Genomic DNA, 15320 nt, shown 5'->3' with positions numbered 1-15320 from the left:
GTTCAAGGCCACCTTGAGATTATATAATGAATTCCAGGTCAGCCTGGGCTAGAGTGAGACCTTACTTTGAAAAACCAAAAAACAAAACAAAACAAAAAAAGTGAATGGGTTACAATTTCTGAAGAGAGGCATGTCCTTTTTGTTTCCTACTTGTTATATCCAGTCTTGATCTTTATCTCTTTTCTCCTTCACTTTGTTTTAAGCATTTTGGTAATTTATATATATAATGCATACACTTAAAGTATATACTCCAGTGCTGGAGAGATGGCTCAGTTGTTAAGATGCTTGCCTGCAAAACCTAAGGACCCAAGTTTGATCCCCCAGTACCTATGTAAAGCCAGATACACAAGGTGGTGCATACATCTGGATGTTTGTGGTGGCTAGAGGCCCATTCTCTCTATCTGTCTCTTCCTTTCTCTCATAAATAAATAAATAAAATATTTTTTAACAGCCATATGTTCCAGCCAGGTGTGGTGCCACATACCTTTAATCTCAGTACTTGGGAGGCAGATGTACAAGGATTGCTGTGAGTTCAAATCCAGCCTAAGACTACATAGTGAATTCCAGGTCAATCTGGGCTACAGCAAGACCCTACCTTAAAAAGAAAAAAAAAGTGTGGGCCTTGAGAGATGGCTTAGTTGTTAAGGCATTTGCCTGCAAAGCCAAAGGACCTAGGTTCCATTCTCCAGGACCTACATGAGCCAGATGCACAAGGGGGCCCACGCGTTTGTAGTTCACTTGCAGTGGCTAGAAAGTGGTGTGCCCATTCTCTCTCTCTCTTTCTCTCTCTCCCTCTTTCTCTCTCTCAAATAAATAAATAATAATAAAATATATACTGCAGGGGCTTTTATATAGTTTTATGCAAACATCACTACCATCAATTTCAGAACATTTTATCACACCCAAAAGAAACAGTTTAGCAAGAATCTCCTCCTGCTCCTGGCCTGAGTTACTTTCCTCGTTGCTATGACTAAATACCATAAAGTAGCTTAAGTGGATGCCTTTCCTTGGCTCTGTATTTTCCTCAGTAGATGTAATACTTGAGTAATTATCCTTCTCCTCCTTCTTTCATTTAATTCTTTGATTTGGGAGGTGGAGCCTTGCTGGAGGAGATGTGTTGTTGGAGGTGTGCTTATGGATGTTTTAACCAGTTTCCCCTAGCTAGAATCCAGGTTAGTCTCCTGCTACTGTTTTCCAACTGTTGTGGTAGCAAGAGATGTCCAGCCTCTGCTCATGGCATGTTTTCCCCTGCCATCATGAAACTTCTTAAGACTGTAAGCCAAAATAAAAGTTTCTTCCTATCAGCTGCCTTAAAAAAATATTTTATTTATTTATTTATTTCAGAGAGAAAGAGGTAGAGTGAGAGAGAGAGAGAGAGAGAGAGAAAGAATGGGCACACCAGGGCCTCCAGCCACATCAAACAAACTCCAGATGCATACACCTCCTTATGTGTCCAGTTTACGTGGTCCTGGAGCATTGAACTGGGGTCCTTAGGCTTCACAGGCAAATGCCTTAACAGCTAAGCCATCTCTCCAACCCTTTTTGTTTTGTTTTTAAGGTAGGGTCTAGTTATAGCTCAGGCTGACCTAGAATTCACTATGAAGTCTCAGGGTGGCTTTGAATTCATGGCGATCCTCCTAACTCTGCCTCCAAAGTGCTGGGACTAAAGGTGTGTGCCACAAAACCTGGCCCAGAACCATCAACTGCTTTTGGTCCTGTGCTCTGTCCCAGCAACAAGAGGATAATTACAACAGATAGAATGTGGGAGTGTGATGGGAGATAAAAGCCTGGGAGTGGGCTGTTCATGTTTTTCATGTAAGGGAACCCTATAGCCTCATGCTCGTCCAGGGATGGCATTGGTTGATTCCATGATGCTAGGCACTGATCACAACCCCTTTTATCCCATCATGTTGGGTCTACTGGGGAAACGATGACTCCTGTTTTGGCATGGTTCCAAGGAACAAAGTCAACCACTTTCACCATTTTGCTTCTCCTCAGTTGAATACCCTTGGGTTTCCCTGGTTTCTGCTTAGTGGTCATTTTATCCCATCATCAAGGGCATCTATGCCAGTGTCCAGGAGAATCAGGACATCATGCACAAATACTCTCATGTAAGCCTACCTGTCAGCCATGGGGCTTTTGCACCATCTCCTCCCAGAACCTCTTCAGAAGCAAAGTCCTCATTGTTTGCCACATTGAGAAAAAAAATTATGGATAACTATATCATCAATCTGTTCTTATTCTTTTTTTTTTTTTTTTTTGAGGTAGGGTCTCACTCTAGCTCAGGCTGACCTGGAATTCACTCTGTAGTCTCAGGGTGGCCTTGAACTCTCAGTGATCCTCCTACCTCTGCCTCCCAAGAGCTGGGATTAATCTGCTCTTATTCTTTTCTTTTTTCTCTCTTTCTCTCTCTCTCTTTCTTTCTTTCTTTCTTTTTGAGATAGGGTCTCACTCTGGCCCAGGCTGACCTGGAACTAACTATGTAGTCTCAAGGTAGCCTCAAACTGATGGCAATCCTCCTTCCTCTGCCTTCCGAGTGCTGGGATTAATCCATACCCAGCTCTCTCTTCTTTTAAAAAATATTTATTTACTAGTTAGAGAGAGAATGAATGGGTGCATCAGGGCCTCTAACCGCTGCAAATGAACTCCGGATGCATATGCCACCTTGTACATCTGATTTATGTGGGTCTTCTCGAATTGAACCTGGGTCCTTAAGCTTTGCAGGCAAGTGTTTTAGCTGTTAAGCCATCTCTCCAGCCCCATTCTTCTTCTTCTTTTTTAATTATTTATTTGCAAGCAGAGTGAGATAGAGAGGGAGAGAACTACAGAATGGATTCTCCAGTGCCTCCAGCCACTGCAAATGAACTACAGACCCATGTTCCACTCTGTGCATTTGGCTTTATATGGGTACTGAGGAATCAGACCCAGGTTTTTAGGCTTTGCAAGAAAGCACCCTTAACCACTGAGCGATCTCTTATTTCTTTTTTATTTTATTTTATTTATTTATTTTAAATTTTTTATAGCATTTTCCATGATTATAAAAAAAATCCTATGTTAATTCACTCCTCTTATTTCTTTTCTCTCAGTACTTTCCAAGGATAAAAAGGACTTCCATCCTTTAGCACATTCCATTTTGCTTAGTCTCCTTTAAGCAAAGTTCTGACTGAGATATACTGAAAGGGGGACAAACGAATTTACATAATCATTTCAAGCCAGGCTATGATCTTATTACAAGGTCAGTCCTTCAGTCCTGTCTCTGAGTATCAAAGCTGAATGTTACTTTCATTCTTTTTGAATTTTTTATTTATTTTTATTTTTAAATTTTTATTAACATTTTCCATGATTATAAAATATATCCCATGGTAATTCCCTCTCTCCCCACCCCACACTTTCCCCATTGAAATTCCATTCTACATCATATTACCTCCCCATTACAATCATTATAATTACATATATACAATATCAACTTATTAAGTATCCTCCTCCCTTCCTTTCTCTACCCTTTATGTCTCCTTTTTACCTTACTGGCCTCTGCTACTATTCTCACGCAGAAGCCCAATCATCTGTAGCTAAGATCCACATATGAGAGAGAACATGTGGCACTTGGCTTTCTGGGCCTGGGTTACCTCACTTAGTATAATACTTTCCAGGTCCATTCATTTTTCTGCAAGTTTCATAACTTCATTTTTCTTTACCGCTGAGTAGAACTCCATTGTAGAAATGTGCCACATCTTCATTATCCACTCATCTGTTGAGGGACATCTAGGCTGGTTCCATTTCCCAGCTATTATAAATTGAGCAGCAATAAACATGGTAGAGCACGTACTTCTAAGGAAATGAGATGAGTCCTTTGGATATATGCCTAGGAGTGCTATAGCAGGGTCATATGATAGATCAATCTTTAGCTGTTTTAGGAACCTCCACACTGTTTTCCACAATGGCAGGACCAGATTGCATTCCCACCAGCAGTGTAGAAGGGTTCCTTTTATTCCACATCCCTGCCAACATTTATGATCATTTGTTTTCATGACGGTGGCCAATCTGACAGGAGTGAGATGGAATCTCAATGTAGTTTTAATCTGCATTCCCTGACGACTAATGACATAGAACTTTTTTTAGATGCTTATATGCCATTCGTATTTCTTCCTTTGAGAATGCTCTATTTAGCTCCATAGCCCATTTTTTGATTGGCTTGTTTGATTCCTTATTATTGAACTTTTTGAGTTCTTTGTATATCCTAGATATTAATCCTCTATCAGATATATAGCTGGCAAAGATTTTTTTTTTCCCATTCTGTAGGTTGCCTCTTTGCTTTTTTCACTGTGTCCTTTGCAGTGCAAAATCTTTGTAATTTCATGAGGTCCCAGTGATTAGTCTGTGGTTTTATTGCCTGAGCAATTGGGGTTGTATTCATAAAGTCTTTGCCAAGACCAATATGTTGAAGGGTTTCCCCTACTTTTTCCTCTAGCAGTTTCAGAGTTTTAGGTGTGATGTTAAGGTCTTTAATCCACTTGGACTTAATTCTTGTGCATGGTGAGAGAGAAGAATCTATTTTCATCCTTCTGCAGATATATATCCAGTTTTCAAAACACCATTTGCTGAAGAGGCTGTCTCTTCTCCAATGAGTATTTTTGGCATTTTTATCGAATATCTGGTGGCTATAGATACTTGGGCTTACATCTGGGTCCTCTATTCTGCTCCACTGATCTACATGTCTGTTTTTGTGCCAGTACCATGCTGTTTTTGTTACTACGGCTCTGAAGTATAGGTTAAAATCAGGTATAGTGATACCACCAGCCTCTTTTTTGTTGCTCAGTATTATTTTAGATATTCAAGGTTTTTTGTGATTCCAAATGAATTTTTGGATTGTTTTTTTTCTATTTCCATGAAGAAAGCCTTTGGAATTTTGATAGGGATGGCATTAAATGTGTAGATTGCTTTAGGTAAGATTGCCATTTTCACAATATTGATTCTTCCAATCCAGGAACAAGGGATGTTTCTCCACTTTCTAGTGTCTTCTACAATTTCTCGCTTGAGTGTTTTAAAGTTCTCAATGTGGAGATTCTTTACTTCCTTGGTTAGGTTTATTCCATGGTACTTTATTTTTTTTGATGCAATTGTGAATGGGAGTGATTCTCTGATTTCATCCTCTGTGTGTTTGTTGTTAGTATATATGAGGCTACTGATTTCTGTGTATTTATTTTGTATCCTGCTACATGGCTATAGGTTTTGATCAGCTCTAACAGTTTCCTAGTAGAGTTTTTAGGGTCCTTTATGTATAGAATCATGTCATCTGCAAATAATGATAACTTGATCTCTTCCTTTCCAATTTGTATCCCTTTTATGTGTGTCTCTTGCCTTATTGCTATGGCTAAGACTTCCAGAACTATATTAAATAAAAGTGGGGACAGTGGACACCCTTGTCTTGTTCCTGATTTTAGTGGAAAAGCTTCCAGTTTTTCCCTGTTTAGTAATATGTTGGCTGTAGGCTTGTCATAAATAGCTTTTATTATATTGAGATATGTTCCTTCTATTCCCAGCCTCTGTAGGACTTTTATCATGAAGGGATGTTGGATTTTGTCAAATGCTTTCTCTGCGTCCAATGAGATGATCAAGTGATTTCTGTCCTTCAACCCATTTATATAATGTATTACATTTATAGATTTGCGTATATTGAACCATCTCTGCATCTCTGGGTTAAAGCCTACATGGTCAGGGTGAATGATCTTTTTGATATACTCTTGTATTCTGTTTGCCAATATTTTGTTGAGAATTTTTGCATCTATGTTCACGAGGGAGATTGGTCTGTAATTTTCTTTTTTTGTTCTATCTTTGCCTGGTTTTGGTATCAGGGTGATGCTGGCCTCATAGAAGGAGTTTGGTAGAATTCCTTCGTTTTCTATTTCCTAGAAAAGCTTAAGAAGCAATGGTGTTAGCTCTTCCTTAAAAGTCTGGTAAAATTCAGCAATGAATCCATCTGGGCCTGGGCTTTTTTTAGTTGGAAGATTATTGATAACTGTTCGGATCTCCATGTTTGTTATAGGTCTATTTAAGTGATTAATCTCATTTTGATTCAATTTAGGTAGGTCATATAACTGAAGGAAATCATCCATTTCTTTCAGATTTTCATACTTTGTGGAGTATATGCTTTTATATTATGACCCTATGTTTTTTTTAATTTCTCTGGAATCTGTTGTGATGTTACCTTGTTCATCTCTGATTTTATTAATTTGTGTCTCTTCTCTCTTTCGGTCAGATTTGCTAAGGGTTTATCAATCTTGTTTATCCTTTCAAAGAACCAACTCTTTGTTTCATTAATTCTTTGGATTGTTCTTTTTGTTTCTATTTCATTAATTTCTACCCTAATCTTTATTATTTCTTCCCGTCTACTGATTTTGGTTTGCCTTGTTCTTCTATTTCCAAGGCTTTAATGCGAAGCATTAGGTCGTTTACTTGCGACCTTTCTAATTTCTTAATATAGGCACTTAAGGCTATAAATTTACCTCTTAGAAATGCCTTCATTGTGTCCCAGATTGTGGTATGTTGTGTTCTCATTATCATTTGACTCTATAAATTTTTTGATTTCCTTCTTGATTTCTTCATTGACCCATTCATCCTTTAGTAGAGTTGTTTAGTTTCCATGATTTTGTGTATGCTCTATAGCCTTTCTTGCTACTGATTTGTAGTTTAATTCCATTGTGGTCAGACAGAATGCAAGGAATTATTTCAATTTTCCTGAATTTGTTAAGATTTGCTTTGTGTCCTAATCTATGGTCTATTTTATTTTTTATTTTTTATTTGTTTTTTATTTATTTATTTATTTTTTTTGTTTTTTCAAGGTAGGGTCTCTGGCTCAGGCTGACCTGGAATTCACTATGTAGTCTCAGGGTGGCCTCGAACTCTCGGCGATCCTCCTACCTCTGCCTCCCAAGTGCTGGGATTAAAGGCGTGCACCACCACGCCCTGCTTAGGGTCTATTTTCGAAAATGTTCCATGTGCTTTTCCTTTTCTGCAGCCTTTGGATGGAATGTCCTGTATATATCTGTTAGGTCCATTCCTTTTATGACCTCATTTAGTCCAGATGCCTCTTTGTTTATTTTTTCCCGGGATGACCTGTCAGTTGATGAGAGTGGGGTGTTAAAGTCACCCACCACCACTGTGTTTGGTGTTATCTGTGAACTTAGTTCTAAAAGTGTTTGTTTAACGAATTTGGGAGCCCCCATGTTAGGTGCATATATGTTTAGGATTGTAATGTCCTCCTGTTGGTGTGTGCCCTTAATCAATATAAAGTGTCCTTCCTTATCTTTCTTGACTAACGTTGGACTAAAGTCTACCTTGTCTGATATTAGGATAGCAACCCCTGCTTGTTTTCTAGGCCCATTTGCTTGAAACACCATCTTCCAACCTTTCACCCTAAGATAATGTCTATCCTTTGTAGAAAGGTGAGTTTCTTGGAGACAACAAATTGTAGGATCCTGCTTTTTAACCCAGTCTACGAATCTATGTCTTTTCGTTGTGGCATTGAGGCTGTTGATATTAAGAGATATTATTGAAAGGTGTGTATTTATGTTTGCCATTTTTTTTTTTTTTTTTTTTTTTTGTGGTTCTGGTTCTACCTGTGCTCTCTTCTGTTAACTAGTATTTGAGTATTGCTTGTTTTTTCTAGGTTCCTTATATGTGTGCTTTTCCTTTTCTTCAGCATGGAGAATTCTATCAAGTATTTTCTGTAGAGCTGGTTTTGTCTTCAAATACTCCTTTAACCTGCTTTTGTCATGGCATGTCCTTATTTCTCCATCTATTTGAATGGATAACTTTGCAGGATAAAGTAACCTTGGTTGACAGTTGTTATCTTTCAGAACTTGGAATATATTACTCCAAGCCCTTCTGGCTTTAAATGTTTGTGTTGAATAATCTGCTGTAATCCCAATGGGCTTGCTTTTGTAGGTAACATGATTTTTCTCTCTAACTGCTTTCAATATTTTTTTCTTTGGTGTGTGTGTTTGGAAGTTTGATTATAATATGGCGAGGAGAGGTTCTTTCCAGGTTTTGTCTGGCTGGGGTTCTAAAGGTTTCCTTTATCTCTATTGGCACCTCTTTCCCAATTTGGGGAAATTTTTCTTCTATGATTTTGTTGAAGACACCTACTATGCCTTTTGAGTGAAATTCTTCTTCTACTATGCCCTGAATTCTAATATTTGATCTTTTCATAGTGTCCCGAATATCTTGAAATTCCCACTCATACTTTTCTATAAGTTTGTCTTTCTCTTTGTTGGCCTGTATTAGATCTGCCACCTGGTCTTCTAGCTTAGATATTCTGTCCTCTCCTTTATCCATTCTACTGGTGGGATTTTCTACAGAATTTTTTATTTCTTTAACTGTGTTCTTCATTGCTAATAATTCTGACTGGTTTTTCTTTATTATTTCTATTTCCTTATTTATGTCTTGTATTGCCTTCTTTATTTCATAAAATTGGTGTCCTGCATCTTCTTTGATTCCTTTGATTTCCTCTTTAAGTTCCTCTTTGACTCCTTTGATTTGTTGTCTGACTTCTTTGAACATATTTACAATCATTCTTTTGAAATCTTTTTCAGGCATTTCCTCTAACTCGTTCTCACTGGAGGTCATTTCTGATGCATTATTACTTTTAGGTGGATTTATATCATCTTGCTTTTTAGTGTTTCTTGTGTTATAATGTATATATTTTTGCATCTTGGATTAAGTTAATGCTTGGATTTTCTAGCTAGCTGTGTATTCTCAGCTGTATCAATTGATTTGATGTTATATATTTTCAGGGTAGGATCTTAAGGTGTTAGATGTGGCTCTTAAGACTCTGAGAGTATCTACAAAGGTGCTCCTAGGGGTTGAGTTTCCCTGCTATGGGAGTATTCAAGTAGGCTGAGTGGAATAAAACACAGGTAGATTCTAAAAGTTAACTAAACACTCTACCCCTTCAGTCAAAAACAGCCCCAAGTATGTATGCCAGAGTAGTTATTATAACAAGCAGATCCTTTATCAACATAGAGGTTAATATTTCTGGTCTGTTGAGGGATCCCAGTCAGCTTGTGACCAAGTGAGACCCTTCCCTAGTGCAAACCCAGTTACCTTGGATGAGTTTGGTTTCAGTCCAGTTGCTGCCTGGGTCGTCGGGCTGCTGTTCTGATTTCTGGAGCTGGGCACTGGCTTTTCCTGGGGGGCAAACCAAGCCTGGCAACTGTGGCCCTGCAGATCGGCACCCCCACTGCTGGAAGTCCTGCTGCGAAAGCTGCCTCTGCTGAGTCTTTCAGCAGCTCAAGCTGCTCCTGCTGGGCCCACTGCTGCTGTTGCCTCTGCTGCTGCTGCTGCTGTAGCTGCCACTTCTGGAGCCACTGCTGTTGCTGAAGGTGCTGCTGCTGGGCGTGCCGCTGCTACCGCTTCTGGGTCTGCTGCTGCTGGGGCCGCTGGGACTGGTTCCGGAGCCACTGATGTTGCTGCCGAGCTCTGCTCCTGCTTGGGTCCCGCTGTCGGCTCAAGTTGGCGTGGCCAGATCCCGGGATGCTGCTCTGTTCAATGGAGGTGGGCTCAGGCGGTAGGTGAGGGGAGGGATCTGCAGTTGTTCTGGTTCTCTCACTGTTCCACGTGTTCTTCTATCTTGTGGTCTGCTCCTCCATTGCTCACTGCCACTCTCCCTTCACGTTTCCTGAGTTGTGGAGAGCCTAAGTTTTTATTTATTTGAGAGAGAGAGAGAAAGAGAAAATGAATGGGCACACCAGGGCCTTTGGCTGCTGCAAACAAACTCTAGATTTGTGTGTCCCCTTGTGCACCTGACTTATGTGGGTCCTTAAGAATCAAACCTGGGTCCTTGGGCTTTGTAGATCTTAATTGCTAAGTCATCTCTCCAGCCCTACTTTCATTCTCTTTGTACTCGTGGTAACAAATAATCATTAGTCTCTTTCCTTACTTTCCTCCACCATCCTTATTGAACAGTTGTCACAAGCTAATGAGGCTTCTTTTTGAAAGCTCAAAGAGAAAGGACTACTTACTAATAAGTTTTAAAGATGGCACACCTTTTAATGCCTATTCTAATGCTATTTAATGATATGAAGATTTCACAGATGAAGGGAAGGTTGTTTCACTTTTGGGAAAAATGCTTCCAGTGACAATTAGAGGCACTTTGGGTATCCTCAAAAGACCCAATGAATATTGCTGAAGACCGCACATACCTGGGCTGCAGGATCACTGAGAAATCCTGTTGGAACTAAACTGAAAGCCTCTTCCTCCATGTAAAGCAGCTGACAGAAAGCTGGAAGACACCATTCTGCAAGCAGTTTAATGGGAGAGAGAGAAATCACCAGTGAAGATACTCCGCAGTGGACACTGAAAGCCTTATATTTGGCCAAACAGGCTAAATGAGCCAATGGGTGCAATGGTGGCACATCTGTTTGGGGGAAACCAACTGCCCTCTAACTTGACTGGAGGAGATAATATATTCCTGATTCTGAAAACCTACAACAGGGGTAGTCATGAGCCCTAGGGGTGTAACATCTGCTGCTGTCTGGCTAAATGTATATACTATGCTCATCAAACTGCCCAGTAAGCACTTCTCTTAATGTTCATACCCATATGTTAATGCTACTCTCACTTTTTTCATTAGAGAACTTTTTCTTTTCAGATGGCAATGACCTTGGGATGACTCAGAAGGCATTACGCTGCTGAGAAGAAGTGACAGAGGAGTGCTCAGCATTGCAATATTTCTATCACACCTTCCAAGGCTTAGGGTCCATTGCAGAAGAGGTAGCGGAAATAATGTAAGAGCCTAAGGAAGGGTAGGACTCCTTATAACGTGCTCCTCCAGACACAAAATGGCTGGGATATGCATGACCTCACAGTGCCTGACACTACTTACACAAGACCATCATAACAGGAGGAAAAGATCATGACATCAAAATAAAAGAGAGACTGATTAAGAGGGGGAGAGGATATGATGGAGAGTGGAGTTTCAAAGGGAAAGTGGGGGGAGGGAGGGAATTACCATGGGATATTGTTTATGATAATGGAAGTTGTTAGTTATAAAAAATAAAAAAAAATTAAAAAGACCCAGTGAACTGCATACTTGTAAAATAAATGGCAACACAGCAGTCTTCAGTCGTAGCCAATGTATTCCACAGTGAATATCTTCTCTGCTTTATAGGAACATCTTGTCCCCACCCCCACTTTTGTAGATACCATCAGCTTTACAGTGGCATCCATAATTAATTGCTCTAATCCATGTGAGCAACTGGTTGATTTGAAAACCTCAAAGATCAGTCAGCATTCCTTCTTATTCACTCTATGTACTCAATGTACCATAGAAAATCATTACAATTATGTGAGCCTTCCCAAAGTCTCATTTTTAAAGTCTAAGTTGGAATTATTCAGTTACTAAACACTTAATTGGTGGGGGTTCCCCTAGTTATAGTGGGAAAAAAAGTAACTTGCATGCACATTTCGTGTTATCTAGTCTTTTATAATTGCGTTATATTTGTTTAATTCTGATTGGTCCCTTACCTTAGCATAAGTAAAACATAACCATCTGTGAGTTGAGCTGAGTAGCAAGTGCTACTTAAGACGCTGAGGCAGGTTGATCTGAAGTTCAAAGTTGGCCTGGGCTATATAGTGAAACCCTGTCTCCAAAAGAAAGCACAATCACTTGTATATACTTGGCTTATTTTTCCTAATCTTCCATTATCAGAAAAAAATGGGCCAGATGTGGTATGGGCCAGGTGTGATAGCACACACCTTTAATCCTAGCACTTGGGAGGCAGAGGTAGGTGTTACGTCAGGATAAAATGGAGTCGCCAAGGACAGCAGGAGGGCAACAGAGACATAAGGAAGTGGGTCATCCACATTCCTCAGGGAACCACCAAGCCATCAGCCCTTCCTTGCCTAACAATGCCCCAGGTCTAGCTTTCCTGCCCACTTCTCTCTCAGGTTACCTGGTCCATGCTAGCTATTTCCCTTCCTTGCCTTCCCCCAACTGAAGAACTCTATATAGCCCACTCTCTGTAATCTCGAAGTTGGCTGTACTCTGCTCTTGGGAGTCAGTCCTGGCAGCTTGTGTTTTTCCTGAATAAAAGCTTACGTCTTTGTCTGAGTGGTCTCCGTGGTTTTGGTCACTCTTGAACCTTACAGCAGGAGAATGTCTGTGAGTTTGAGGCCGGCCTGAGACTACATAATTAATTCCAGGTTAGCTTGGGCTAGACTGAGACTCTACCTTAAAAAAAAAAAAAAAAAAAAAAAAAGGAAGACTGAAGAGTTTGGTAAGAATATCCCTCACTTTGTGAAACCTTAGAGCATTGTTGAGAAATCTTGTTGCATGGGCAAAATCAAACTAATTTTGAACTAATGATATGCAAACATCCATTAAAAGGCGCTTGCCGACCATGGAGTATGGTCCTAAGAGTTATAACTGAAGTTGGTAATCACCTATGACTGTAAGAAAGCATTCCGTCATACAGTAAAGAATACTGGTTTGGGCACAGATATAGTGTGACCCTAGGCAAACCGCCTCTCCTCAGCACACTGTTTGCTCACTTTTGAAAGAAAACAAGGCCTGTCTCACTGGATTATCCTGAGACAAAGTAAATAGGTCCTGAGGACTATGGTTTTAATGAAATGATGCATACAGGTCCTGGAACACGTGTTTAGCATACATCCAGGTTTTCTTATAATTCTCTTAAATATCTTGGGGCTAAAGAATGCTGAGCAGCTTGATGCAACATTGCAAAGGTTGAAGCAAGAGGCAGAACCACTGCCAGTGTGAGGATGTTAGGAGACAGGCATGGCTATCTACCATACTTGTTTCTAGTCTCTCACTGTTTCTGAAACACACCTTTGAGTAGTTGCCATTTGATGTTCACCAACAAAGCAGTGTCACTTGTCTGTTTTAAGTCATTTTAAAAAAAGCAATACATCTTCTCCAGGATCTCTGGAACTCAGTATCTAATAGAGCAACTGTTCTAATGTGAACGAATGAGTCTGCATCTTGTAGATGGGGAACGTGATGCTCAGTGAAGGCTAGACCTGTCCAACATCACACTGCTCAGAAGTACCAGGATTAGCCCATATTGGCTTGAAAGAAGCTTCTCATGGTCAATTGCTGAATGATTAAAATGCAAGAATCAAGCAGGCTCCCTGAAGGCAGTGGGCTTCTAACCCCTAAGAGCAATTATCATGATGCTCCCTGATCTTGGAGAAGCCTGAGCAGCAGCTTCTCCTGAGATGAGATCCCATTTTGATTCTAATGAATTCCTGCTCTGCTTTAAGCAGCTCATTTTCTAGTAACCTGTCTGTCAGACCTTTTTGTACAAAGTTAATTTAAGCTAATATGAGAGTCTTCCTAAAAGTAATGTCAAGAAATGGAGCCTTAAGGGCTGTGGATCTATGTAAATCATAATCTCTCTGCACTAAGGACAAGATGAAGGGTGGTTGTGATGCTCCTCTTTGTTTTAGGCTCTTATAGGAGCACATGACTCCTCCGCATTCTATCCTTAAGTTCTGAAGACTCACTGAAGCAAAGCAGCACACTGCCAAGCATATGCTATTAGAAATGTTTTTAATTTAAATTCATACAATAGAAAAACATCACAGAAAAAGAATTACAGAAACTCACAATAACAGAATGCCACTTGGAAAATGTATTAGTAAATGAAAGCAAGATAAACCTGACTTTACCAGTCATTTGTTAGTCTTATAATTGAATAATTGGTCCACTCAGCAAAAGATAGCCTTGCTGGCATTTTTTAAAAAAACAAACTAACAACGTCATTAACCTTGTAAATTATCATATACTAATACCTTCTGAAATAAAATAGTTTAGGCAGAATTTCCCCTAGATGTGAGATCCAACTTAGGGAAATAAAATGACACTAGAAAATTAAAATAAAACCAACCACTTCCCAAGTAGTAACCTAGATCTCCACAGACAGTGCTTGTGGACCAGACAGGAAATAGTAACCACGCCTGGACACCTTGCTCCCATGACAGATCCCTGGGGTACTAGGGCCTTATGCAAGCACAGAATTCTGAACAGAAAATGATCTGGGCCCTGAATTTTGGATCTATACTGAGCCCCTTCTCTGGATCCTAGGTGGATGGGCAGGTTTGGTATAAGGAATGTAAAATTGTCCTGGAACTTTGGTAAGTATACAAACAACTATTTCTTGATTGTCACTTATATAAAGAAACATTACTTCTTGAAAAAAACATTCTTTTCTCCTATTTAACTTCTCTCTCAAGCAACTGGAGGGAAAAGTCCTATAAAACAGAGGTAGACTAAAACCTCTTACCTGTACTCATGGGTAGCAGCTCACTCTCTGTCTTCCTTGCTTATAAAGCATATAAAAGGTATAGTGCATCATTGACAACCCCAAGATATTGCTGGTCATGGAGGTCTGGATACAATGTTGTTGTTTTTTAAAAATTTGGTCCTTATTATTTTTTCTCTATAATAAATTATAGATCAGATCTCTGATAAAATATTACCAAATGCAAATTTAACTACTTCTTTCAACCTTACTATCTTCATGAAGGTACTATAATCAGTAATGAAGGGTTGGGAGCATAGCTCAGTGGTAGAGTGCTTGCCTAGCCTAGCACACTGAGGCTCCAGATTCAATCTCCAGCATTACAAAAACAATTGTATATAAAACCAGTAATGAGCCATGAAGTGTGATCATTAGCAATGTGTAGAGCTGATTTCTCTCTAAAATGTTATATATAGTGTATATTCACTTTTTTCTAAGCTCTTAAGTTTAACAAAAAGCAACTTAAGCATAACCAACACTATAAAATATTAGGGACAAACAGTCTTCTTTAAATAGATTTTCCTTATGGGTACAATGATGAACTATAGACCATTATTGTTCAGTTTAAAGTGCAATGAAGGTTGTTTAAAAACTAGACATAAGACCTTATGATTCAGTCCAGTCATAACTTAAAAGGGTGGGTTGTTTTTTTGTGACATTAGGATACAAGGAATTTGACAATTCATTGGGTCAAGCCTATCTTTATTGTTCTAGTAGATATTTTTGAGGTGGGTAGGAAAAAGAAAAATAAAAAACAAAATATGAGATTCCAGTTATACAGGTTCTTTTCTGGTTGCAAAAGAATACTTCATAAGCCTAGAGGGAAAAGTTATTGAGCTATCCAAACTTTCACTGTGGAGTAAAATTTATTCTTTAAATTGGAAGGCATCTTACAGTCATGTGCCTCATAGAAACGCTTACGTGAAATTGTCATAACCCTGCCTTCACATTGCCCAGGGCGCTACAATGACCAAGCTGCTCTTTTTGAATATAGTCATG

The sequence above is a fragment of the Jaculus jaculus genome, chromosome 4, assembly GCF_020740685.1.
Source record: "Jaculus jaculus isolate mJacJac1 chromosome 4, mJacJac1.mat.Y.cur, whole genome shotgun sequence".
Classification (NCBI taxonomy): domain Eukaryota; kingdom Metazoa; phylum Chordata; class Mammalia; order Rodentia; family Dipodidae; genus Jaculus; species Jaculus jaculus.
This window is presented reverse-complemented; position numbering follows the sequence as displayed.